The sequence below is a fragment of the Pristiophorus japonicus genome, unplaced genomic scaffold (assembly GCF_044704955.1).
Source record: "Pristiophorus japonicus isolate sPriJap1 unplaced genomic scaffold, sPriJap1.hap1 HAP1_SCAFFOLD_452, whole genome shotgun sequence".
Lineage (NCBI taxonomy): Eukaryota > Metazoa > Chordata > Chondrichthyes > Pristiophoridae > Pristiophorus > Pristiophorus japonicus.
The window spans coordinates 1-26,413 of record NW_027254355.1 but is presented as its reverse complement, the minus strand read 5'-3'; the positions used below and the strand labels follow the sequence as shown (position 1 = coordinate 26,413).

At 50.0% G+C, this 26,413-nt stretch overlaps 3 non-coding genes across 3 annotated transcripts; all 3 read right to left on the bottom strand.

Moving 5' to 3' along the window:
• Positions 1 to 14,197: 14,197 nt before the first annotated feature.
• On the bottom strand, positions 14,198 to 14,271 carry trnat-ugu (transfer RNA threonine (anticodon UGU)). Its single transcript has one exon. It is a non-coding gene; the product is annotated as a tRNA-Thr (tRNA).
• Positions 14,272 to 18,115: 3,844 nt separating this feature from the next.
• On the bottom strand, positions 18,116 to 18,188 carry trnat-agu (transfer RNA threonine (anticodon AGU)). The gene has a single exon. It is a non-coding gene; the product is annotated as a tRNA-Thr (tRNA).
• A 5,821-nt stretch (positions 18,189 to 24,009) lies between these two features.
• Positions 24,010 to 24,082, bottom strand: trnat-ugu (transfer RNA threonine (anticodon UGU)). The gene has a single exon. It is a non-coding gene; the product is annotated as a tRNA-Thr (tRNA).
• Between the last annotated feature and the right edge of the window lie 2,331 nt (positions 24,083 to 26,413).

Genomic DNA, 26,413 nt, shown 5'->3' with positions numbered 1-26,413 from the left:
GAGGGGCGGGACTTCGCCAGTTGAAGCCTCAGGCACAGAATCAGAGACTGGTGACATCATAGAGGGAGGTCCCTCGGCCCGTGCCGGCTCCCTGCCAGAGCATCTCAGGGAGTCCCAGTCCCCGCAATTGTCTCTCCTTCACACCCTGACCCCACTCCTTCTCAACACCGCAATTGTCTCTCCTTCACACCCTGATCCCACTCCCTTCCCAACACCACAATTGTCTCTCCTTCACACCCTGACCCCACTCCCTTCTCAACACCGCAATTGTCTCTCCTTCACACCCTGATCCCACTCCCTTCTCAACACCACAATTGTCTCTCCTTCACACCCTGATCCCACTCCCTTCCCAACACCACAATTGTCTCTCCTTCACACCCTGATCCCACTCCCTTCTCAACACCGCAATTGTCTCTCCTTCACACCCTGATCCCACTCCCCTCTCAACACCGCAATTGTCTCTCCTTCACACCCTGATCCCACTCCCTTCCCAACACCACAATTGTCTCTCCTTCACACCCTGATCCCACTCCCTTCTCAACACCACAATTGTCTCTCCTTCACACCCTGATCCCACTCCTTCTCAACACCACAATTGTCTCTCCTTCACACCCTGATCCCACTCCTTCTCAACACCACAATTGTCTCTCCTTCACACCCTGATCCCACTCCCCTCTCAACACCACAATTGTCTCTCCTTCACACCCTGATCCCACTCCCCTCTCAACACCACAATTGTCTCTCCTTCACACCCTGATCCCACTCCTCCTCAACACCGCAATTGAGTCTGCCTCCACCACCCTTTCAGGCCGTACATTCCACATCCTAACCACTCGCTGCGTAAAAAATTGTTTTCTTCTGCTGCCTTTGGATCCTTTGCCAATCATCTTAACTCTGTGTCCTCTGGTTCTTCACCCTTCGGCCAATGGGAACAGCCTCTCTATCGACTCTGTGCAGACCCCTCATGATTTTGAACACCTCCATCAAATCTCCTCTCAACCTTTTCTGCTCCAAGGAGAACCCCAGCTTCTCCATTCTATCCACATAACTGAAGTCCCTCATCCCTGTAATCATGCTCCTTAGTCTTTTCTGCACCCTTTTGCAATTTTTCTCCATTTAAATAATAAATTGTTCTTTGATTTTTTTCTGTCAAAGTGCATGACCTCACATTTTCCAACATAATGCTCCATCTGCCTAAATTTTTCCCACTCACTTAGCCTGTCTATATCCTTTTGCAGGTTTTTTTGTACTCCTCACAAATTGCTTTTCCTCCCATCTTTGTATCATCAGCAAACTTGGCTACGTTACACTCAGTCCCTTCTTCCAAGTCGTTAATATAGATTGTAAATAGTTGGGGTCCCAGCACTGATCCCTGCGGCACTCCATTAGTTAGTTATTGTTTGCCAACCAGAGAATGAACCACTTATCCCAACTATCTGTTTTCTGTTAAGTAGCCAATCCTCTATCCATGCTAATATATTACCCCCAACCCTGTGAGCTTTTATCTTGTGCAGTAAACTTTTATGTGGCACCTTGTCAAATGCCTTCTGGAAGTCCAAATACACCACATCCACTGGTTCCTCTTTATTCACCCTGTTTGTTACATCCTTGAAAGAATTCCAGCAAATTTGTCAAACATGACTTCCCCTTCATAAATCTATGCTGACTCTGCCTGACTGAATTATACTTTTCTAAATATCCTGCTACTGCTTCTTTAATAATGGACTCCAACATTTTCCCAACCACAGATGTTAGGCTAACTGGTCTATGGTTTCCTGCTTTTTGTCTGCCTCCTTTTTTACAGTTTTCCAATCTGCTGTGACCTCCCCAGAATCCAGGGAGTTTTGGTAAATTATAACCAATGCATCCACAATCCCTGCTGCTACTTCTCTTAAGACCCTCGGATGCAAACAATCAGGTCCAGGGGATTTATCCGCTTTTAGTCCCATTATCTTACTAAGTACCATCTCCTTAGTGATTGTGTTAAGTTCCTCATTGCATAACTTACTTGGTTTTATATTCTATACTGCTGTTCATAAAGCCAAGGCTCCATATGCTTTAACAGATTGATCAGCTGATCCTGTCACCCTCCCAGATTTGTGTACATACACATGTTTCTGCATCCCCTTTAAATTGTACCATTTAGTTTAAAATGCCTCCCCTTTTTCTTCCTTCCAAAATGCATCACTTTACAATCTCTGCATTAAATTATCATCATCATAGGCAGGCCCTCGAGCGAGGATGACTTTCTTCCACGAGAGTTCACAGATGTTTCAATAAAGGACCCGATGTTCCAGTCCTGAACTCCAGTTGAGGGGGTGGAGGATGCCTGTGCGTGAATTTTTTTAATGTGTGGTGACCGTTGCACATCAGCCACCACACAAGCTTGACAGAGCTAGGTCTTTATCCAGTGGCAACGATTAACCAGGATGACTGTGTTGATTTCTGGATTCAATCTGGTTCAGCAAAATTACTGAAACGAATACCGTTTGTGCTTTAAACAAAGCAAGCTTTTATTTAAAAGGCAAATCCCGATCGGGGACCTTATCAGACAGAAGGAATGCAACTCTGATAGAACGCACCCACTTCCTACGGACAAAGTGATGTTACATTGTAAAGGGACGACGGTTATACATTTTCGGCAAAAGATAACAAGATAGGGCTAGAGTGACATCCTAGTTCAGCCTATCTCTTTTGATCCCTCTTTCCCTTTGTCCACTCATAAGCCGACCTAAGTATGGTCTGATTTTAAACAAAGATCTTCTGTTAATGTTTCAGGTTAATAACATGATTTAATAAGACCTTGAGGTTTTTCTGCAAGCTGTGGGTTTTTTTTCAATATGTGTTAATGTTGTAACATTTCGCAGTCTCGAGTCTGAGATGTCATGGCTATTCCTCCATGAATTCTTTGTTAGCTTATACTGTCCCTATACAATTCCCACATTCTCAACTTAATGTCTCTATACATTTTTAAACATTCACATTCCCCCCTTTTATCATTCCATGATAACCCTGGTGACTATTCCAGAAGTATCGCATTCAGCCGTTCGCACTCTCTTTCCTGATCCATATTGTTGTTAGTGTCGACTAGTTCTTTAGTTCGTTGGATCATAACTCGAGAGCCCTTGACCACAAGAGGGTTTGCTAACCTTGCCATCATTACTTTACATCAAAGGTTAAGGCAACCAACAATTAGATAGGATCTCCAAGATCCATCTGATAGCCAATCAAACCAGCTAGATCCTTCTGCTGGTGTGGATAACTTCTTCACCTCCCTTCTTATGTGATCAGCGAGATTGGTTATGTTTTCTGAACTATCAGGAATGTAAGTGCAACATTCAGACCCTATCAGGGCACACGTTCCCCCTTTCTCAGCTAACAGATAATCGAGGGCCATTCGGTTTTGTAATGCTACGATCCTTATTGCTACCATTACAGCTGTGATGCCCTCCAGAGCTTCAGCAGTATTGTATTGGCCCCCCTCCTCTCGTGATAGTTTGGCTCTGAATCCATCTGACAGTCTCAGTTAGGGTTAGTGGAACGGGGCGCAAAGGAATTCCCCCTTTGGAATGTATAAGGAATGTGAACACACCCAACATCTAGAAAAGTTCCCATTTTGCGCATAAACATAAGACATGTACAAAAAGGTGTTTACATGGAGCTCTCGTCTCTGTCTCCCCTCCCATGCGCCGAAACTGTCATATATCAACACTATTATACAGACTGTGGCATACAGACAGTTTCATCTTATGGCTCAGGATTTAGATAAATAGTCCAATTATTTTGCTGATTAAAAGAGTTCAGTTTTCCCGTCTCTCTTCTCAGGTCACCGTCGGTGTAGCTGGCTGTCTATCACTACGGGTAAAAGTTTAAACTGGTCCACGTTCCAATTAGGATGCCAATGGCCTTGTTCAGCTATGGAGAAGAGGAAGTCTGGAACAGAAACAGGAGTTAGAATAACCAGTAAAATAGGTTAGTTAGAGGGTGGTGAGCTTGCAGTGGTGCAGGTGAACCCAGGCACTTTTCCCCTCAACCTTGGCTGCAGTGGGGGTAGTGAGGATCACCTGAAAAGGCCCCTCCCATTGTGGCTCTAATCCCTTCCGAATCCATACTTCCCTGGTGCCACGAGGGACAATTCAGGTAAAACTGGGAGGTCGAGGTGAGCATCTTGAACCTGGTTGTGAGCTAGTCGCAGAGCCTGAGTCAGAGAAAGAACATAGGTGGTCATCAGTCGAGCTGAGATACCATATCTAGGAACAATTTCCCTCATTAACACCTTAACAACAGTTTGAGCCTCATTGTCCAGGGTAGGGTAGGCTTCAATCCATTTGCTAAACACATCTACTATTACTAACACATATTTGTAACACTGAACTTTTTGCAACTCAATGTAGTCCAACTGAAATGTCTCAAAGGGACCTTCGGGTAGGGGCATTTTACCCCAATCACAGGGGACTCCCTTTCCTGGATTATGTTGCTGGCAAACCAGGCAATGACTACTGATGTTCTGGGCGAGTGCCTGGAGTCTAGGGTGCCACCAAGTAGCCAAAAGTGTATCACTCGTGGTTCTTGCTCCACAATGAGTAGCAAAATGCATACAGTCAATAACCCATAGAGCCAACTCGTCAGACATGCAAGTCTGTTCCGTGGGAGTGGTCCAGAGTTTAGAAACATTGTCATAAGTACATCCATAATATTTCCACAACAGTTTATCTTTTTCAGGAGCGTCCTCCTGTGCTTTTATAACATCTTGGATGGTTTGCATTGGCTAACTTATCCTTCGCAGGATTTTTAGTCTGACTCATCATTTTGGGCACTACCATCTGTTGGTCACGAGAGGCCTGTTTAGCCTCTTTATCAGCACAGTGGTTCCCTATATCAACCAGGGATTTTCCGGTGGTGTGGGCGGTACATTTAACAACTGTAATGTGTTTGGGGAGAATGAGGGCTTGCAACAAATCAGATACTAGTTACGGGATATCTCATTCCCCTGTGAGGTTAGGAATCCCCTATTTTGCCATAATTGTCCGAAATCATGGGCCACCCCAAAGGCATACCTAGAGTCGATATAGATATTGACTTTGAGATCTTTGGCCAAGATACAGGCTCGGGTGAGGGCGAATAGTTCAGCTTGTTGGGCAGAATAGGCGGTTTCAAAAGCGGCAGATTCCAAGACCTGATTCTCCTGTTTTACTATGGCGTATCCTGAGATTCGTATACCTTCTGGATTAATAGAAGAACTTCCGTCAACATACATAATACAGTCTGGATCTTCCATTGGTACATCAACTAAATCTTCCATGACTGATGTGGCCTCTTAAATTAAAGATAAACAATCATGACTGGGTTCTTCCTCATCTTGGGGTGGCTCAGTAAGAAAACAGGCCGGATTAATGGCAGTACAGTGCCGAAAGGTCAGTTTAGGATTGCCTGTGATTTCAGTGGGTTCTGTCAGATAGAGGGCCAGTCCACATTGCCCTACACTGGGATCTCAATCGGATCAATGGGAGTATAACCCACTTGGGAGGGGTCCTCTGCCCACACATACGGATCCACATAGTCAGGTATGTCAGAGCCAGTATGATGCTGTAGAGTCGTTAAGACCTTCTCGGGGTCCCCGTGGAATTGGACTGTTCGGCCATGTTTTACAATTTGCACATCCCGGCTGGTAGGGTCAGCCTCGTCTATAGCCTGGCGCACCATAACTTCCAAATCTTTAGCGTGGTGGGGAGGTAATACTTCACGAGTAATATGTGGTGCCACCGTTGGGAACTGTCCATTTCCACAAAATCTACCTTCCCTTCCGGTCTAGTCACTCGAGCCCTTAATAGAATTTCCTTCACTTCCCCTTCGTGATCCTGATAAAAGTTCTGCAGGTCCTGATTCTTTCCACTGGGATCGTATGCTAGGGTCACGTGATAGGGTGCCTGCGGCAAGTCCAGAGACCACCACTGAGGGGTTCTAGTGGTATAATACTGCCGCTTAAGGGTTCCCTGTTTTACAATAATCCCATCATCTCCACACTCCAAATGCAACTGGAATTTGCAGAGGAGGTCTCTAGCCATCAAGTTACAGTCCAGATTGGTTGTGATAATAAATCGATGTTCCACCGATTCTTCCTGGTAACCCATTTTAACCGGTTCTGACACCGGGAATGTCGAGACTTGTCCCAGGAATCCTGAAAGTTCCTGTGTTTCAGTGAAGGCGGGGAGTTTAAGCTTTGATTGTACAGAAGACATGAAGGCTCCCGTATCTATCAAGGAGGGTTGCCACTCATTCCGAATTTTTAACAATATCATCGGTTCGTCGTCCGGGGAGGGTCCCTGCACAATCAAGCTGCGTAGTCAATACGAATCGGGGGACGGTTGGCCAAAGGGGTTGTTCTGGGAGAAGTTAGTGTAAGATCCCCGTCCTCTCCCCCCTTGCCCCCCTCCTCTTCCTCCTCTTCCTTTTTCGTGCTGACGGGAGGGACAATTTCTATTCCAATGTCCTTCTTGCCCACAAATAAAGCATCCATCTTGTCTTTCCCAGCCCCGACCTCTTCCCATACCAGGCTGGGGACAGTAGGGCGGTCCGTAATTAGCAGGGCCCGGGCCATTTGGGTGTTTGATATAACCGTATCTCTGTTTATCCACCCAACCCTGCACGCAATACTGCGGTTCCATCTGGTATCCCCTTGGGTCAGGTTTTGGTCCTTCCACCCAAGGCGGCTCCATACTGATGGGCTTCTGAAGGGTCGTGGTGAGAGCATTAAAGAAAGCGTTTAGGCGATCCTGGACATCGTTAGGGTGAGCAACTACCAATGCATCATGAGTAGCACGTCCTAGGTGAGTTAGAAATCAGGCATGCTCAGTTGGGCTCAGGGTTTGCTTTACCAGGGCCCACAGGTCCCTTGATTCTGCATTATATCCATGCATGTCGAGGTCACTCCGTGAAATCGGAGGTCAGGGTTAAGTTGGGTTTGTGGATCCCTTTCAGCTTATTTATCTTAGCCTTTTAACTCTTCAATTTGTTTTGTTTGAGTATCTATTTCTTTATTGTATCAGGCAAGTATTATTACATAAGCTAGTTCTGTTTTTATTTTTATTCTGACTATCGCACCATTCCTCTATTAGGTGAGACTTTTTTCTATTAAGAAATCCAAATTGGTAATGTTCAGTATGAAATGGCTTTCAATGGAAAGGGTTAACTCCTTTACAGGTTTGTAAGAAGACCTGATGTCATTACGTGACTTCACGTAACCATGTGAAAAAAAATATTTTCATCAGGAAAGGCAGCATTTGATTAAACTCCAATATTTTTTTAACTTCTTGTTCAAGTACTTGCCAAAGATATTTTTTTTTAATTGATTTAAAACGAGACCACACATTTGTTTACTGAAATTCAATTTCGTCATCAGCCTCGGTCAACGCAAAGCCAACCATTTTAACTAAGTAGTCTATCGATACATTTCTCAGAGGTCCCAGTGGAACTCTGAGTACGTTTCTCGTGCGTGCACTCTTTCTTTAAGACGTCTACGGTTTTTAATATGTCCTCCTTCTGTCAATGAAAGCCCTAATTTAATGGCGTTTTTCTGCCAACTCGACAGGAGTGATTTTTTTTTAGACTGCAGTGGAATTTTTCTCATAATTTAAAATCTCAGAACATTTTTTCTTTCTTTCAGCACCTATTTAGTACGTTACTTTTTTTTTGTCTTTTCCATAACTAGAGAGAAGTCTGGCACATAGGCTGTGGACTGCTTTTCGTTATCTCAATTGTTCCAGCCTCAAGGTCATGTTATTTAATATAATATTTTTTTTGAATCCTTTTGAATCCATCTCAGTTGTTTTGCTGTGCCTTCTCTGAATGTTTTCTTTCGACAAGTAAGTGAGCATGTCAAATCCTTTTTTTTAACCACCGGGACCATGTATTTTTTTCTTTTTTTTTTTACTCAACAAACCTATCCTTTGTGCATTTCCTGGCTCCGTAACTTATCATCCGAATATACGTAATTCAATAAGGTTCACACTCTTAAACTTCCCACATACAGGACAACACTACGAAGGGTTAAAAAAAACTTTCATTCTGTTTGAAAAAGTGGGTGGAGCTAAAACAAACCACAACTCCCCGGCTTTTTTTTTACACAGTAAAAATCACACAAGCATTTCTCATTTAAAACAAACGTTCACAAGAGTCTCTTTTCTTTCCTATTAATTTTTGGATCCATGATTGATCATCTATCCCTATCTAGCTCTAACTATCCCTACTCTCCGTGTCGCCGCACGGATATACTTGGGCCTTGAACCCACACAGACACTGGGCCTCGAACCCAGGCAGGCTCTGGGCCTCAAACCCAGGCAGACTTACCTATTCTAACCTATCTTTCCAAGTCGCCGCTTGGTTTGCGTCACCGCGCAAGACTTACCTATTCTAACCTATCTTTCCAAGTCGCCGCTTGGTTTGCGTCACCGTGCAATACTTACCTATTCTAACCTATCTTTCCAAGTCGCCACTTGGTTTGCATCACCGTGCAATTTCCCTATCTCTATACCTATTCTAAGTTTGAAAGGTATTCACCAGATTGTCCTGGATCTCGTTCAGACACTACCTGAGAACCAGCGAGTGGCTAAACTTTCCTCAGACTTTTGAAACCGGGGGAAACTGGAGCAGTATTGAAATCATACTCACTCCAGTGGCCACTTTCCCCTCGTCTCGTCCAAGGCTAGTCTGGCTCTTAATTCACAAGTTTTCGACAGTCGTCCGTTGAGATCCCACTTCTGACACCAAATGTTGATTTCTGGATTCTTTTACCTCAATCTGGTTCAGCAAAATTACTGAAACGAATACCGTTTGTGCTTTAAACAAAGCAAGCTTTTATTTAAAAAGCAAATCCCGATCGGGGACCTTATCAGACAGAAGGAATGCAACTCTGATAGAACGCACCCACTTCCTACGGACAAAGTGGCGTTACATTGTAAAGGGACGACGGTTATTCATTTTCGGCAAAAGATAACAAGATAGGGCCAGAGTGACATCCTAGTTCAGCCTATCTCTTTTGATCCCTCTTTCCCTTTGTCCACTCATAAGCTGACCTAAGTATGGTCTGATTTTAAACAAAGATCTTCTGTTAATGTTTCAGGTTAATAACATGATTTAATAAGACCTTGAGGATTTTCTGCAAGCTGTGGGTTTTTTTTCAATATGTGTTAGTGTTGTAACATTTCGCAGTCTCGAGTCTGAGATGTCATGGCTATTCCTCCATGAATTCTTTGTTAGCTTATACTGTCCCTATACAATTCCCACGTTCTCAACTTCAATGTCTCTATACATTTTTAAACATTCACAATGGGGAAGGTAGGTAGAGAGGGAGAAGGGGAAAGGACGGGTAAGGAGAACAGGAGAGCCTTTCCGATCTAGGGTCGGTCTCAGAGCTGTTTCATATTTATAATTAAAGTCCTTGTTAATTGATAATGAATTTAAATAATTTTTGAATAGTGCAATTTGAACTCACGACACTTAGTTTACAAATCCAGTGCTCTTAACCCCTGAGCTATGGAGCCACCTTTTCTGCGGAAGACAGGGGAAGGAACAGGAAAGGGAGAGGGAAGGGAAAAGAGAGAGTGGAAGGAGTGAGAGAAAGAGGAAAGGGGAAACAGAGGGGGAAGGAGAGAGAAAGAGGAAGTGGAAAGAGAGAATGGGAGATGGGGAAAGAAAGGGGGAGGGGAGAGAGAGAAAGGGAGAGTGGGTAGGGGAGAGAGGGAGAGGGGGGAAGGTGAGAGGGTGAGGCGAGGGAGACGGGAGAGTGTGAGAGAGGGAAATGAGTGAGAGATGGGGAAAGCAAGATGGTGGGAAAGGGAGAGAGGGGTAAAAAGATGTAGAGCGGGTCATGATGGGTGTTATATATGTAAATCTGTAAATACTTTGTGTAACCACAAGAGGGCTCATCCCCTGGAGTCCCAAGGGATCCCACAATCCCTTGGGAGCACCTGTACTTAAGGAGGCCTCACAGGCTGGAGAGGCACTCTGGAGACCTGTAATAAAAGACTAAGGTCACACTTTGCTTTGAGCCCGCAGTATCTGGTCAGACTCTTTATTCATACACAACAACTGGCGACGAGATACAGATGACAAACCCAACGATGGAAAGAACAGTGGGCAACCTGGAGAAATTTTCGGAGGGAGATGACTGGGAAACCTTCGTGGAGTGACTCAACCAATACTTCATGGCCAACGAGATGGAGCAGGAAAGAGAGGGGAAGGGAAAAGAGAGAGTGAAAGGAGTGAGAGAGTGGGAGAAGGGGAGAGAGAGGGAGGGGAAGGGAGACAGCGAGGAAGAGAGGACGGTGGGGAAAGAGAGGGAGGAGATGGAGAGAATGTGGAAGAGTGGGGAGAGAGAGGGGAAGGAGTGGGAGAGACGGGGAGGGGAGAGAGAGGGGAAGGAGTGAGAGAGAGCGGAGATGGGAGGAACAGAGAGGGGAAAAGGAGAGAGAGGTTAAGAGGAGAGAGGGGGAAGGAGTGAGAGAGAGAGGGGGAGGGCAGAGAGGGGAAGGGGAGAGAGTGAGAGAGAGGGAAGGGGAGACAGCGAGGAAGAGAGTGAGGTGGGGAAAGAGAGGGAGGGGATGGAGAGAGAGAGAGTGTGTGGAAGTGTGGGGAGAGAGAAGGGAAGGAGTGGGAGAGAAGAGAGGAAGGGGAGACTGGGAGAAAGAGAGAGGGGAAGGGGAGAGAGAGGTTCAGGGGAGAGAGGCGGAAGGAGTTAGAGAGAGGGGGAGGAGAGAGAGAGGGGGAAAACCTGAAAAGAAATGGAAAAGAGAAAGACAGGAGGGAGTGAAAAGAGGAAAGGGAGAGTGGAAGGAGTGAGAGAGAGGGGGGAAGGGGAGCGAGAGGCAGGGGAAGGGGACAGAGTGGGGAAGGGAAGACAGAGGGGAGGGAGGGAGAAGGCGGGGAGAGGGGAAGATGGGGAGAGTGAGAGAGCGAAGGGGAGAGAGAGGGAGCTGGGTAGAGAGAGGGGAAGGGGAGTGTGAGGGGAAGAGAGAGAGAGGGGGAAGGCTAAAGAGTGAGGGAAGAGAGGGGGAATTAGAAAGGGTGTGGTGAGGGAGGAGGATGGGGGGGGGTAGGAGGAATGAGTGAGAGACGGGGAAAGGGAGAGAGGGGTAAAAAGATGTAGAACGGGTCGTGAGGGGGAAGGGAGAGAGTGATTTGGAAGGGGAGAGAGTGTAAGAGAGACAAGAAGAGAGGGGGAAGGCTGTGAGGGGAGCCTGTTGTTCCAGGGTCAGTCTCAGAGCTGTTTAATGTTTATAATTAAAGCCCTGGTTCATTGAAGATGAATTTAAATTCTGAGTTAATTTTGAGTAGGCCCCAGTGAGATTTGAACCCACAACCCTGGAGACAGGGAGAAAGAGAGAGGGGAAGGGGAGAGAGAGAGGTGGGGAGGGGAAAGAGAGGGAGGGAGGGGGAGAGAGTGGCGAAGGAGTGAGAGAGAGGGGAATGGGAGAGAGGGCGGGAAGGGGAGAGAGGGGGGAGGGGTGAGTCTGATGGGAATGGGGAGAGAGAGGGGGGAAAGGAGAGAAAGGGAGGGGGTGAGAAGAGTGGAGAGGGGAAGGAGTGAGCGACAGTGGACGGAGAGAGAGGGGTAAGGCGAGAGAGGAGGGGGGAGGGGACAGAGAGGGGGAAGGGGAGAGAGAGGGGGAAGCGGAGAGAGGGATGGAAGGGGAGAGAGAAAGGGAAGGGAGAGAGAGGGGGAAGGGGTGAGAGGGGGGAAGGGGTGAGAGAGAGAGGAAGGTGAGAGAGAGGGGAAGGAGTGAGAGAGAGGGGACAAGATGAAAGAGAGAGGGGAAGGAGTGAGAGAGAGGAGAAGGGGAGAGAGAGGGGAAGGGGAGAGAGTGGGGAAGGAGTTAGAGAGACGAAAGGGGAGACAGCGAGGAAGAGAAGAAGGTGGGGAAAGAGAGGAAGGGGATGGAGAGAGAGTGGAAGGAGTGGGAGAGTGGGGAAGGGGAGAGAGCGGGAGTGGAGAGAAAGGGGAAGGAGTGAGAGAGAGGAGACAAGAGGAAAGAGAGAAGGGAAGAAGTGAGAGAGAGGGGAAGGGGAGAGAGAGGGGAAGGAGTGAGAGAGAGGGGACAAGGGGAAAGAGAGAGGGGAAGGAGTGAGAGACAGGGAAGGGGAGACAGCGAGGAAGAGAGAGAGGGGACAAGGGGAAAGAGAGAGGGGAAGGAGTGAGAGAGAGGGAAGGGGAGACAGCGAGGAAGAGAAGGAGGTGGGAAAAGAAAGGAAGGGGAAAGGGATGGGGAGATTGGGTTGAAGAGAGAGCGGCAGGGGAGAGAGAGGGAGGACAGGAAAAGAGAGGTGGAAGGAGTGAGAGAGAGAGGGGGAGGGGAGAGAGAGGAGGATAACCTGAAAGGAATGGGCAAAGAGAGAGATAGGAGGGAGGGAAACGAGTGGGAGAAATGAGAGACGGGTATTTAAATACTAACATTAGGCCCCAATGGGAAAACGGGAAGCAGCAGGAAAGAGAGGGGAAGGGAAAAGAGAGAGCAGAAGGAGTGAGAGAGGGGGGGAAGGGGAAAGAGAGGGGGAGGAGTGAGAGAGAGGGGAGGGGGAGAGAGGGCGGGAAGGGGAGAGAGGGGGAGGGGTGAGTCTGATGGGAATGGGGAGAGAGAGGGGGGAAAGGGAGGAGGGAGGGGGTGAGAAGAGTGGAGAGTGGAAGGAGTGAGCGACAGTGGACGGAGAGAGAGGGGTAAGGCGAGAGAGGAGGGGGAGAGGGGACAGAGAGGGGGAAGGGGGAGAGAGGGATGGAAGGGGAGAGAGAAAGGGAAGGGGAGAGAGAGGGGGAAGGGGAGAGAGGGGGGAAGGAGTGAGAGAGAGGGGACAAGATGAAAGAGAGAGGGGAAGGAGTGAGAGAGAGGGGAAGGGGAGAGAGAGGGGAAGGGGAGAGAGTGGGGAAGGAGTTAGAGAGACGGAAGGGGAGACAGCGAGGAAGAGAAGGAGGTGGGGAAAGAGAGGAAGGGGATGGAGAGAGAGTGTGGATGGGTGGGAGAGAGAGTGGAAGGAGTGGGAGAGTGGGGAAGGGGAGAGAGCGGGAGGGGAGAGAAAGGGGAAGGAGTGAGAGAGAGGAGACAAGATGAAAGAGAGAGGGGAAGGAGTGAGAGAGAGGGGAAGGGGAGAGAGAGGGGAAGGAGTGAGAGAGAGGGGAAGGGGAGAGAGAGGGGAAGGAGTGAGAGAGAGGGGACAAGGGGAAAGAGAGAGGGGAAGGAGTGAGAGACAGGGAAGGGGAGACAGCGAGGAAGAGAAGGAGGTGGGATAAGAAAGGAAGGGGAAGGGAATGGGGAGATTGGGTTGAAGAGAGAGCGGCAGGGGAGAGAGAGGGAGGACAGGAAAAGAGAGGTTAAGGGGAGAGAGGGGGAAGGAGTGAGAGAGAGAGGAGGAGGGGAGAGAAAGGAGGATAACCTGAAAGGAATGGGCAAAGAGAGAGATAGGAGGGAGGGAAACGAGTGGGAGAAATGAGAGACGGGTATTTAAATACTAACATTAGGCCCCAGTGAGATTTGAACTCACGACCCACTGCTCTAACCCCTGAGCGATGGAGCCACCTGCTCTGGGAAAAACGGGAAGAAGCAGGAAAGAGAGGGGAACGGAAAAGAGAGAGCAGAAGGAGTGAGAGAGGGGGGGAAGGGGAAAGAGAGAGGGGGAGGAGTGAGAGAGAGGGGAGGTGGAGAGAGAGGGGTAAGGGGAGACAGCGAGGAAGAGAGGGAATCGGGAAAGAGAGGGAGGGGATGGAGAGAGTGAGGGAAAGGAGTGAGTGAGGGAAGGAGAGAGGGGAATGAGTGAGAGACGGGGAAAGCGAGATAGTGGGAAAGTGAGATAGGGGTAAAAAGATGTAGAGCGGGTCATGATGGGTGTTATATATGTAAATCTGTAAATACCTTGTGTAACCACCAGAGGGCTCATCCCCTGAAGTCCCAAGTGATCCCACAATCCCTTGGGAGCACCTGTACTTAAGGTGGCCTCACAGGCTGCAGAGGCACTCTGGAGACCTGTAAAAAAAAAGACTAAGGTCACACTTTGCTTTGAGCCCGCAGTATCTGGTCAGACTCTTTATTCATATACAACAACTGGCGACGAGATACGAACCCAACGATGCAAAGGAGAGGGAAAAAGAGGAGAGCGGGGGAATCTGAAAGGAAAGGGAAAAGTGAAAGATTTAAATATTAAACTAACTTTGAGTAGGCCCACAGTGAGATTTGAACTCACGACCCCTGGTTTACAAGACCAGTGCTCTAACGCCTGAGCTATGGAGCCACCGGCTGTGAGGAAGACAGGGGAAGGAGCAGGAAAGAGAGGGGAAGGAAGACAGCAAGGCAGAGAGAGGGGAAAGGAAGAGCGAGAGTGGAAGGAGTGAGAGAGAGGGGAAGGGGAGAGAGAGGTGGAGGAACGGGAAAGAGTGGTGAAGGAGTGAGAGAGAGAGGGAAGGGTATATTAGGAGGAAGAGAGAGGTGCAGGGGAGAGAGAGAGGGACACGGAAAGAGAGGTGAAGGGAAGAGAGGGGGAAGGAGTGAGAAAGAGTGAAGAAGAGGAGGGAGCAGAAGGGGAGTGAGACAGGGGGAGGGGAGAGAAGTGAAGGGGAAGGGAAGAGAAGGGAAGGAGTGAGAGAGAGGGGGAAGGGGAGACAGGGAGGGGAAGGGGAGAGAGAGAGGTGGGGAGAATGTAGAAGGGGGAGAGAGAAGGGAAGGAGTAGGAAAGAGGAAAGGGAGAGGGGAAGGGGAAAGAGAGGGAGGGGAAGGGGAGAGAGATGGGGAAGGGAAAGAGAGGGGAAGGGGAGAGAGAGGGAGAAAGGAAGAATATGAAAAGAAAGGGAAAGGCGAGAGAGAGGACGGAGGGAAGCGAGAGTGAGAGAGAGTAGGGGAAGGGAAGAGAGATGTCAAGGGGAGAGAGGGCGAAGGAGTGAGAGAGAGAAAGGGGTAAAGGGGGAAGGCAGAGAGGGGGAGAACCTGAACGAAAAGGGAAAAGTGTGGGAGACAGGCATTTAGGTCCCAGTAAGCTTTGAACCCACGACCCGTTGTTTGACAAGACCAGTGCTCTAACCCCTGAGCTATGGTGCCACTTACTCTCGGTAAGACAGGGGAAGAAGCAGGAAAGAGAGGGGAAGGGAAAAGAGCGAGTGGAAGGAGTGAGAGAGAGGGGGAAGGGGAGAGAGAGTGGATGGAGAGAGAGGGAAGGTGAGACAGGGAGGAAGAGAGAGGGGTATGAGAGAGAGAGGGAGGGGAAGGGGAGAGAGAGGGGAAGAAGTGAGAGAGAGAAGAAAGGAAAAGAGAGGGGGAGGGGGAGAGAGAGAGGGGAAGGGGAGAGAGAGGGAAGGAGTGAGGAAAGAATGAAAGTAGAGAGGGGGAAGGAGAGAGGGTGAGGCGAGGGAGGGGGAAGGGGGGAGAGGGGAATGAGTGAGTGACGGGGAAAAAAGATGTAGAACGGGTTATGATGGGGAAGGGAGAGAGAGATTTGGAAGCGGAGAGAGAATGTAAGAGAGATGAGAAGAGGAGAGGGGAAAGGGTGTGAGGGGAGCCTGTTGTTCCAGGGTCGGTCTCAGAGCTGTTTAATATTTATAATTAAAGCCCTTGTTAATTTAAATAATGAACTAGTTTTGAGTAGGCCCCCGTGAGATTTGACCTCACAGCCCCTAGTTTATTAGACCAGTGCTATAACCTCTGAGCTATGGAGCCACCTGCGCTGGGAAAAACAAGGGAAGGAGCAGGAAAGAGAGGGGAAGGGGAAAGAGAGAGTGGAAGGAGTGAGAGAGCGATGGAAGGGGAAAGAGAGGGAGAGGAAGGAGTGAGAGAGAGGGGAGAAGGGGAGAGACGGGAATGGAAGAAAGTTGGGAAAGAGAGAGGGAGGAGCGGGAAACAGAGGGGAAGGGAAAATAGAGTGGAAGGAGTGAGAGAGGGGGAAGGGGAGACAGCGAGGAAGAGAAGGGGGTGGGGAAAGAGAGGAAGGGGATGGAGAGAGAGAGTGTGGAAGGGAGGGAGAGAGAGTGGAAGGAGTGGGAGAGAGGGGGAGGGGAGAGAGCGGAAGGGGAGAGAAAGGGGAAGGAGTGAGAGAGAGGGGGAAGGGGAAGGGGATGGGGAGATTGGGTGGAAGAGAGAGCGGCAGGGGAGAGAGAGGGAGGACAGGAAAAGAGAGGTTCAGGGGAGAGAGGGGGAAGGAGTGAGAGAGAGAGGGGGAGGGGAGAGAGAGGAGGATAACCTGAAAGGAAAGTGCAAAGAGAGAGATAGGAGGGAGGGAAACGAGTGGGAGAAATGAGAGACGGGTATTTAAATACATACATTAGGCCCCAGTGAGATTTGAACTCACGACCCACTACTCTAACCCCTGAGCGATGGAGCCACCTGCTCTGGGAAAAACGGGAAGGAGCAGGAAAGAGAGGGGAAGGGAAAAGAGAGAGCAGAAGGAGTGAGAGAGGGGGGAAGAGGAAAGAGAGAGGGGGAGGAGTGAGAGAGAGGGGAGGGGGAGAGAGAGAGAGGGGTGAGGGGAGACAGCGAGGAAGAGAGGGAGGTCGTGAAAGAGAGGGAGGGGATGGAGAGAGTGAGGGGAAGGAGTGAGTGAGGGAAGGAGAGAGGGGAATGAGTGAGAGATGGGGAAAGCAAGATGGTGGGAAAGTGAGATAGGGGTAAAAAGATGTAGAGCGGGTCATGATGGGTGTTATATATGTAAATCTGTAAATACCTTGTGCTCATCCCCTGAAGTCCCAAGGGATCCCACAATCCCTTGGGAGCACCTGTACTTAAGGAGGCCTCACAGGCTGGAGAGGCACTCTGGAGACCTGTAATAAAAGACTAAGGTCACACTTTGCTTTGAGCCCGCAGTATCTGGTCAGACTCTTTATTCATACACAACAACTGGCGACGAGATACAGATGACAAACCCAACGATGCAGAGAACAGCGGGCATCCTGGAGAAATTTTTGGAGGGAGATGATTGGGAAACCTTCGTGGAGCGACTCGACCAATACTTCGTGGCCAACGAGATGGAAGGAGAAACGAACGCTGCCAGGAAGTGGCAAGTTATGTCACTGAGCTAAGGCGCCTTGCAGGACATTGCAAATTTTGAAGGACATTTGGAGCACATGCACAAGGACTTCTTTGTACTTGGCATTGGCCACGAAACTCTACTTTGCAAACTTTTGACTGTCGAGACCCCAACCTTGAGTAAGGCCATAGCGATAGCCCAGGAGATTATTGCCACCAGCGACAATACTAAGCAAATCTCTCAGCACACAAATGCTGCTGTTTTTTAAACCTTTTATGATGGGGAGAGAGGGAGAAGGGGGGAGTCTGAAAGGGCAAAGTAATAGTGAGGAGGGAGAGATGCATATTTAAATACTAAACTAATTTTGAGTAGGCCTCAGTGAGATTTGAAGTCACGACACCCTGGTTTACAAGACCAGTGCTCTAACCCCTGATCTATGGAGTCACCTGCTATAAGGAAGACAGGGGAAGGAACAGGAAAGAGAGGGGAAGTGAGACAGGGAGGCAGAGAGAGAGGAAGGGGAGAGCGAGAGTGGAAGGAGTGAGAGAGAGGGGAAGGGGAGAGCGAGAGTGGATGGAGTGAGAGAGAGAGGGAAGGGTAGATTAGGAGAAAGAGAGAGGAGCAGGGGAGAGAGAGGGATGGGGAAAGAGAGGTTAAGGGAAGAGAGGGGGAAGGAGTGAGAAAAAGTGAAGAAGAGGAGAGAGCAGAAGGGGAGTGAGACAGGGGGAGGGGAGAGAAATTAAGCGGAAGGGAAGAGAGGGGAAGGAGTGAGAGAGAGGGGGAAGGGGAGACAGGGAGGGGAAGGGGAGCGAGGGAGGTAGGGAGAATGTAGAAGGTGGGGAGAGAGAACCGAAGGAGTAGGAAAGAGGGAAGAGAAAGGGGAAGGGGAAAGAGAGGGAGGGGCGAGAGATGGGGAAGGGAAAGAGAGGGAGAAGGGAAGAATCTGAAAGGAAAGTGAAAGGAGAGTGAGAGGAGGGAGAGAGAGGAAGGGGAAAGAGATGTTAAGGGGAGAGAGGGGGAATGGGTGAGAGAGAGGGGGGAGGGCAGAGAGAGGGGGAGAACCTGAAAGGAAAGGGAAAAAAGAGAGACAGGAGGTAGCAAGAGATGGGTATTTAAATACTATATTAGGCTTCAGTGAGATTTGAACTCACGATCTCTGGTTTACTAGACCAGTGTTCGAACCCCTGAGCTATGAAGCCACCTACGTTGGGAAAAACAGGGGAAAGAGCAGGAAAGTGCAGGAAAGAGAGGGGAAGGGAAAAGAGAGAGTGGAAGGAGTGAGAGAGAGGGGGAGGAGAAAGAAAGAAAGAGAGGGATGGGAAGGAGGAGAGAGAGGGGGGAAGAGGAGAGAGTGGGGAGAGAGTGGATAGGGGGGAAGAGTGGGTTGAAAGGGAGAAGGGGAGAGAGAGGGGAAGGGGAGAGAGTGGGGAAGGGGAGAGAGAGGGGAATGAGTGACGAACAGAGACGAGGAAAGTGAGAGAGCAGGAACGAGTAAAAAGAGGCAGAATGTGTAGTGATGGGGAAAGCAGGGAGAGAGGCAAGAATAGGGAAAACTTTTCTTCTAGGGTCGGCCTTGGAGCTGTTTATTATTTATAATCAAAGCCCTTGTTAATTGACAGTGAATTTAAATACTGAGTAAATTTTGAGGAGGCCCCTCTGAAAGCTGAAGACACAACCCCAGGTTTACTAAACCAGTGCTCTAACCCCTGAGCTACAGAGTCACCTACTTTGGAGAAGATAGGGGAAGGAGCAGGAAAGAGTGGGGAAGGGAAAAGAGAGAGTGGAAGGGGAGAGAGAGGGGGAAGGGGAGAGAGAGTGGAAGGCGAGAGAGAGAGGGGAAGGGGAGAGACCGAGGGGGAGAGGAAAGAGGTGGGAAGGGGAGAGAGAGGGGGAAGGGGAGAGAGAGTGGAAGGCGAGAGAGAGAGGGGAAGGGGAGAGACAGAGGGGGAGAGGAATGAGGTGGGAAGGGGAGAGAGTGTGTGGAAGGGAGGGAGAGAGTGGATGGAGTGAGAGAGGGAAGAGGAGAGAGGGGGAGGAGTGGTTAGCGGACAGAGGGGTTGGGGAGAGAAGTAAGTTGGACGAGGAAGGAGAGAGAGGGGAATGAGTGGGGAGAGAATGAAAGTCGAGAGGGAAGGTGAGAGAGAGAGGGGAAGGAGTGGGGAAAGAATGAAAGTAGAGAGGGAAGGGGAGAGCAAGAGAGGGGAAGGGAAGAGAGAGGGGGAAGGAGAGAGGGTGAGGCAAGGGAAGGGGAAGAGACAGAGGGGACTGAGTGAGAGATGGGGAAAGCGAGATAGCGGGAAAGTGAGAGAGGGGTAAAAAGATGTAAAACAGGTCGTGATGGGGAAGGGAGAGAGAGATTTGGAAGTGGAGAGAGAGTGTAAGAGAGACGAGAAGAGGAGAGGGGGAAGGATGTGAGGGGAGCCTGTAGTTCCAATGTCGGTCTCGGAGCTGTTTAATATTTATAATTAAACCCCTTGTTAATTGACGGTGAATTTAAATACTGAGCTAATTTTGAGTAGGCCCCAGTGAGATTTGAACTCACGACCCCTGAAGATAGGGAGCAAGAGAGAGGGGAAGGGGAGAGAGAAAGGCGGGGAGGGGAGGTGGAGAGAGGGGGGAAGGGAAGAGGGGAGATAGAGTTGGGAAGGGGAGAGAGTGGGGAAGATGAGAGAGGGGGGTGAGAGTGAGTAGAGAGTGGGGAGGGAGAAAGGGAGAGAGTGGGGAATGGGCCAGAGGGGGAAGGGGAGAGTCTGATGGGAATGGGGAGAGCGAGAGCGAGGGAAGGAGAGAAAGGGAGTGGGCGTAAAAAGTGGAGACAGGGGAGGGGAGGGAGAGAGTGGGGAAGAAAATGAAAAGGGAGAGGGGAAGGAGTGAGTGACAGTGGACGGAGAGAGAGGGGGAAGGGGAGAGAGAGGGGGAAGGGGAGAGAGAGAGGGAGGGGAAGGAGAGGGAGAGGGAGAAGGGGAGGGAGAGTGGGGGAAGGGGAGCGAGGGGAAGGAGTGGGAGAGGGAGGAGGAAGTGAGTAAAGAAGAGAGAGGGAACGGATGAGAGAGTGGAAGATGTGAGAGAGAGGGGGGGAATGGGAAAGGGAGAGGGGAAGGGGAGAGAGAGGGGGAAGGGGAGAGAGAGCGGAATGAGTGATAAAGAGAAACGGGGAAAGCGAGAGAGCAAAAAGAGGCAGAATGTGTAGTGATGGGGAAAGCAGGGAGAGAGGGAGAAGGGGGCAAAAGGAGAACAGGAGAGTTTTTTGATCTCGGGTCGGTCTCGCAGCTGTTTAATATTTATAATTTAAATACTGAACTAATTTTGAGTAGACCCCAGTGATATTTGAATCTACAACCCCTGGTTTACTAGACCAGTGCTCTAACCCCTGAGCTATGGAGTCACCTGCCCTGGGAAATACAGGGGAAGGAGTAGGAAAGAGAGGGGAAGGGCGAAGAGAGAGTGGAAGGAGTGAGAGAGAGGGGAAGGGGAGAGAGAGGGGAAGGGGAGAGAGAGAGTCGGGGAGGGGAAAGATAGGGAGGGAGGGGGAGAGAGTGGTGAAGGAGTGAGAGAGCAGAGAAGGAGTGAGAGAGCGGTGAATGGGAGAGAGGGGGAAGGGAGAGAGCGGTAGGAGTGAGAGAGAGCATAACGAGTGTTTAAGAGCGGGAAGGGGAGTGGGGGGAAGGGGAGAGAAGGGGGAAGGGGAGAGAGTGGGGGAGGGGAGAGCGTGGGGAGGGGGAGGGAGAGAGTGGGGAGGGGGAGGGAGAGAGTCTGATGGGAATGGGGAGAGCGAGAGCGAGGGAAGGAGAAAAAGGGAGGAAGGAGGGAGTGAAAAAAGTGGAGACAGGGGAGGAGAGAGAGAGAATGCAGGAGAAAATGAAAAGGGAGAGGGGAACGAGTGACCAACAGTGGACGGAGAGAGGGGGTAAGGGGAGTGAGAGGGGGAAGTGGAGAGAGAGGGGGAAGTGGAGAGAGAGGGGAAGTGGAGAGAGAGGGGAAGTGGAGAGAGAGAGAGAAGCAGAGAGATGGAGGGGGAAGGGGAAGGGGAGAGAGAAGGCGAAGGAGAGAGAGAGGGGGAAGCGGAGAGAGGGAGGGAGAAGGGGAGAGATAGCGAGGAAAGGAGAGAGGGAGAAGGGGGGAAGGGGATTGAGAGATGGGGAAGGGGAGTGAGAGGGGGGAAGGGGAGAGAGACAGGGGAAGGGCAAAGAGTGGGGGAAGGGTAGACAGGGGGAAGGTGAAAGAGAGGGAGGGGAAGAAGAGAGAGCGGGAGGAGGAAATGGGTAGAGAAGAGAGAGGGAACGGATGAGAGAGAGGAAGATGTGAGAGAGAGAGGGGGAACGGGAAAGAGCAAGGGGATGAGGAGAGAGAGGGGGAAGGAGAGAGAGACCGGAGGAAGGGGAGAAAGACAGGAGGAAGGGGAAAGAGAGGGAGGGGAAGGAGAGAGAGAGGGAGGAGGAAATGGGTAGAGAAGAGAGAGGGAACGGATGAGAGAGAGGAAGATGTGAGAGAGAGGGGGAAGGGGAAAAAGAGGGAGGGGAACGGGAGAGAGTGTGAGCGAAGGGAAGAGAGACAGGAGGAAGGAGAGAGTGAGGGAAACATAGAAACATAGAAACATAGAAACATAGGAAATAGTTGCAGGAGTAGGCCATTCGGCCCTTCGAGCCTGCACCACCATTCAATGAGTTCATGGCTGAACATCCAACTTCAGGACCCCATTCCTGCTTTCTCGCCATACCCCTTGAACCCCCTAGTAGCAAGGACTACATCTAACTCCTTTTTGAATATATTTAGTGAACTGGCCTCAACAATTCCACAGGTTAACCACTCTCTGGGTGAAGAAGTTTCTCCTCATCTCGGTCCTAAATGGCTTACGCCTTATCCTTCGACTGTGACCTCTGGTTCTAGACCTACCCAACATTGGGAACATTCTTCCTGCATCTAACATGTCCAGTCCCATCAGAATTTTAAACATTTCTATGAGATCTCCTCTCATTCTTCTGAACTCCAGTGACTACAAGCACAGTTGATCCAGTCTTTCTTGATAGGCCAGTCCTGCCATCCCGGGAATCAGTCTGGTGAACCTTCACTGCACTCCCTCAATAGCAAGAATGTCCTTCTTCAGATTAGGAGACCAAAACTGTACACAATACTCCAGGGGAGAGAGACAGGGGGAAGGGGTGAGATAGGGGAAGGAGAGAGAGAGGGGGAAGGGGAGAGAGAGGGGGGAAGGAGAGAGAGAGAGAAGAAAATGGGTAGAGGAGAGAGAGGGAACAGGTGAGACAGAGGAAGATGTGTGAGCGAGGGGGAAGGGTAAAGAGTGGGAGGGGAACGAGAGAGAGTGAGGAAGGAGAGAGAGTGGGGAGGGGGAGAGAGTGGGAGGGGAGAGAGTGGGGAAGGAGAGAGAGTGGGGAAGGGGAGAGAGGGGAAGGGGAGAGAGTGGGGAAAGGGAGAGAGTGGGGAAGGGGAGATAGTGGGGAAGAGGAGAGAGAGGGGAAGGGGAGAGACTATGGAAGGGGAGAGAGTGGGGAAGGGGAGAGAGTGGGGAAGGGGAGAGAGAGGGGAAGGGGAGAGAGAGGGGAAGGGGAGAGAGAGTGGAAGGGGAGAGAGTGTGGAACTGGAGAGAGAGGGGAAGGGGAGAGAGTGGGGAAGGGGAGAGAGTGGGGAAGGGGAGAGAGAGGGGAAGGGGAGAGAGTGGGGAAGGGGAGAGAGTGGGGAAGGGGAGAAAGAGAGGAAGGGGAGAGAGTGGGGTGGGGGAGAGAGTGGAAGGGGAACGGGAGAGATTGGGGAAGGGGAGAGAGTGGGGAATGAGTGAGAAGAGTAGCCAGGAAAATGAGAGAGCGGGAACGAGTAAAAAGAGGCAGAATATGTAGTGATGGGGAAAGCAGGGAGAGAGGGAAAGGGACAAGAACAAGGAAACCTTTTGATCTAGGATCAGTCTCGGAGCTGTTTAATATTTATAATTAAAGCCCTTGTTAATTTAAATACTGAGTTAATTTTGAGTAGGCCCCTGTTTATTGGACCAGTGCTCTAACCTCTGAGGTATGGAGCCACCTGCTCTGGGAAAGACAGGGGAAGGAGCAGGAAAGAGAGGGGAAGGGAAAAGAGAGAGTGGAAGGAGTGAGAAAGAGGAAAGGGGAGAGATTGGTGGAAGTGGAGAGAGAGAGGAAGAGAGGGAGGTGGGGAAAGAAAGGGAGGGGATGGAGAGAGAGCGTGTGGAGGGTGGGGAGAGAGGGGAAGGAGTGAGAGAGAGAGGGGAAAGGAGTGAGAGAGAGAGGGGGAGGACAGAGAGGGGAAGGGGAGAGAGAAGGGGAGAACCTGAAAGGAAAGGGAAAAGAGAGAGACAGGAGGGAGGGAAAAGGGTGACGAGAGTGGGAGGGATGAGAGACGGGTATTTAAATAATAAATTAGGTCCCAGTGAGATTTGTATTCATGATGCCTGGTTTACTAGACCAGTGCTCTAACCCCTGAGCTATGGAGCCACTTTTTCTGGTACAGACAGGGGAAGGAGCAGGAAAGAGAGGGGAAGGGGAAAAGAGAGGGGAAGGAGTGAGAGAGAGGGGAAGGGGAGAGAGAGAGGCAAAGGGGAGAGAGAGGGGAAGGCGAGAGAGATTGGATGGAGTGAGAGAGGGAAGGTGAGACAGGGAGGAAGAAAGAGGGGAATGGGAGAGAGAGAGGGAGGGGAAGGTGAGCAAGAGGGGAAGGAGTGACAGAGAGGAGAGAGGAAAAGAGAGGGAGAAGGTGCGAGCAGGAAGGCCGGAGAGAGAGGGGAAGGGGAAAAGAGAGGGGAAGGGGAGGGAGCGGGAAGGGGGGAGAGGGGAATGAGTGAGAGACAGGGAAAGCGAGAAAGGGAGAGAGGGCTAAAAAGATGTAGAATGGGGAAAGGAGGAGAGATATTTGGATGGAGAGAAAGTGTAACAGAGATGAGAAGTGGAAGAGGGGAGGCCTGTTGTTCCAGGGTCGGTCTCGGAGCTATTTAATATTTATAATTAAAGCCCTTGTTAATTGACGGTGAATTTAAATATTGAGCTAATTTTGAGTAGGCCCCAGTGAGATTTGAACTCATAACCCCTGGTTTACAAAATCAGCACTCTAACCCCTGAGCTATGGAGCCACCTGTTTTAAGATAGACAGGGGAAGGAGCAGGAAAAAGAGGGGAAGGGAAAAGAGAGAGTGGAAGGAGTGAGAGAGAGGGGGATGGGGAGAGAGAGGGAGGGGAAGGGAGACAGCGAGGAAGAGAGGGAGGTGGGGAAAGAGAGGGAGGGGGTGGAGAGAGAGAGAATGTGGAAGGGTGGGTAGGGAGAGGGGAAGGAGTGGGAGAGAGTGGGAGGGGAGAGATTGGGTGGGGAGAGAGAGGGGAAGGAGTGAGAGAGAGGGGAGGAAGGGGAGATCGGAGGAATAGAGAGGGGAAAAGGAGAGAGAGGTTAAGAGGAGAGAGGGGGAAGGAGTGAGAGAGAGAGGGGGATGGCAGAGAGGGGAAGGGGAGAGAGTGAGAGAGAGGGAAGGGGAGACAGCGAGGAAGAGAGTGAGGTGGGGAAAGAGAGGGAGGGGATGGAGAGAGAGAGAGAGAGTGTGTGGAAAGGTGGGAGAGAGAAGGGAAGGAGTGGGAGAGAAGGGAGGAAGGGAAGGAGATAAAGGGAGGAGAGAGGGGAGCGAAAAAGTGGAGACAGGGGAGGGGAGGGAGAGAGTTGGGGAGAAAATGAAAATGGAGAGGGGAAGGAGTTAGCGACAATGAAAGGGGGGAGAGAGAGCGGGGGAAGGGGAGAGAGAGAGAGGGAAGGGGAGAGAGAGAGTGTGCGAAGGAGAGAGAGAGAGGGGGAAGGAGAGAGAGAGAGAGGGAGGGAAGGGGAAAGAGAGAGGGGGAAGGGGAGAGAGAGAGGAAAGGGGAGAGAGAGAGGAAAGGGGAGAGAGAGAGGGGGAAGGGGAGAGAGAGAGGAAAGGGGAGAGAGAGAGAGGGGGAAGGGGAGAGAGAGAGGAAAGGGGAGAGAGAGAGAGGAGGAAGGGGAGAGGGGAATGAATGCGAAAAGTAACGGGGGAAGCAGAAAGAGACAGAATGTGTAGTGATGTGGACAGCAGGGAAAGATAGAGAAGGGAAAGGAAGGGTAAGGAGAACAGGAGAACATTTGTTCCAGGGTGGGTCTCGGAGCTGCTTAATATTTATAATTAAAGCCATTGTTAATTGACGATGAATTTAAATACTGAGCTAATTTTGAGTCGGCCCCTGTGAGATTTGAACTCAATCCCTGGAGAGAGGGAGGAAGAGAGAGAGAGGCGGGAAGGGGAAAGAGAAAGAGGGGAGGGGGAGAGAGAGAGGTGTATGGGATGGTCCCGGGGGTCAGGTTCACCTCTGACCTTCTAAGCAGTTCAAATTGCCCCCACTCTCTTGGGTTCGAGATTATGGATTAATTTGGGGTGTGATAAAGTGGAAGAGACAACTGGTTTGGTGCAAAAAAACTTTGATTTTATTAAGGATAAGAAAATACAATGTCACACTTATAATTACACTAATAAAGAACAATACATCACACATTCAAAGGGGTTACAGTGAAAATTATACCTCCTACCTCCCCGATTCCTAATCCTAGCTAGGTTGGATTCCAGGGCAGGCAGGGACTATGCTTACCAATCCTTTCTGGTCAGTTAGTGGTAGTTGGCGGTTTTGTGGTTCGTTGGATTCTGTAGGTTCTGCTTGCCGTACCCCGAACGTCGGAGAAGACTTCTTACTGCTCAATCTTCAGTTGGGCTGAGTCCACTGATGCGGTAGGGCACGTTTTGGATTTGTGGGGTAAGTACGCATTTTCTTTCGTTAGAAATAGGTTTCAAAGTCCTTTTAGGTAACGTTTTCACCTGTTGGTAGTCAGGCCGAGATTGTAGAGTGGAAACTTTCGATTCTTCGGTTTCTTCCTTGTGAAGTTTTGTTTCGAGGTTGGTCGATCGCGGTGGTTTTTAGTGGTACCACATTGGCTGTGGTCTGTTGCTGCCGCGCAGGTGATGTTCTTCCTTCCTTTTTGATTTCAGGACGTCAAGGCTGGAGATGTTAGTTTACAACTGTCGCGTTGGTTTCTCTCCCTTCTTGATGGCCAAGGCACATTATGGCATACCCTTTGTTAAAACAGTTATACTGTAGGAGCTGTCCTTACCTTCGTGCCAAATCAGACCAAAATTCTTTGTTTAATTTTGGCAGGCTCGATAAAAGCTAATATGTCTCGGGTGGGCTGATCTTCTAAATCTGTTTCTTGATGGAAATATTAGCTTGGTAATCACAATGTTCTTTGTGCTTGGTTTTTGCATAAAGGCTAGAGTGGGTCTTTTTTTTATGGCATCAGCTGAAAATGGCTTTCCAGGTTCAGGTTGATGGCTGGCCATCTCTGAATTAATTGTTGCAATGTTAATGTCTCTTGTGGAGAAGGGTTTTCGAGTATCCATTTTCCACACAATCTATTTT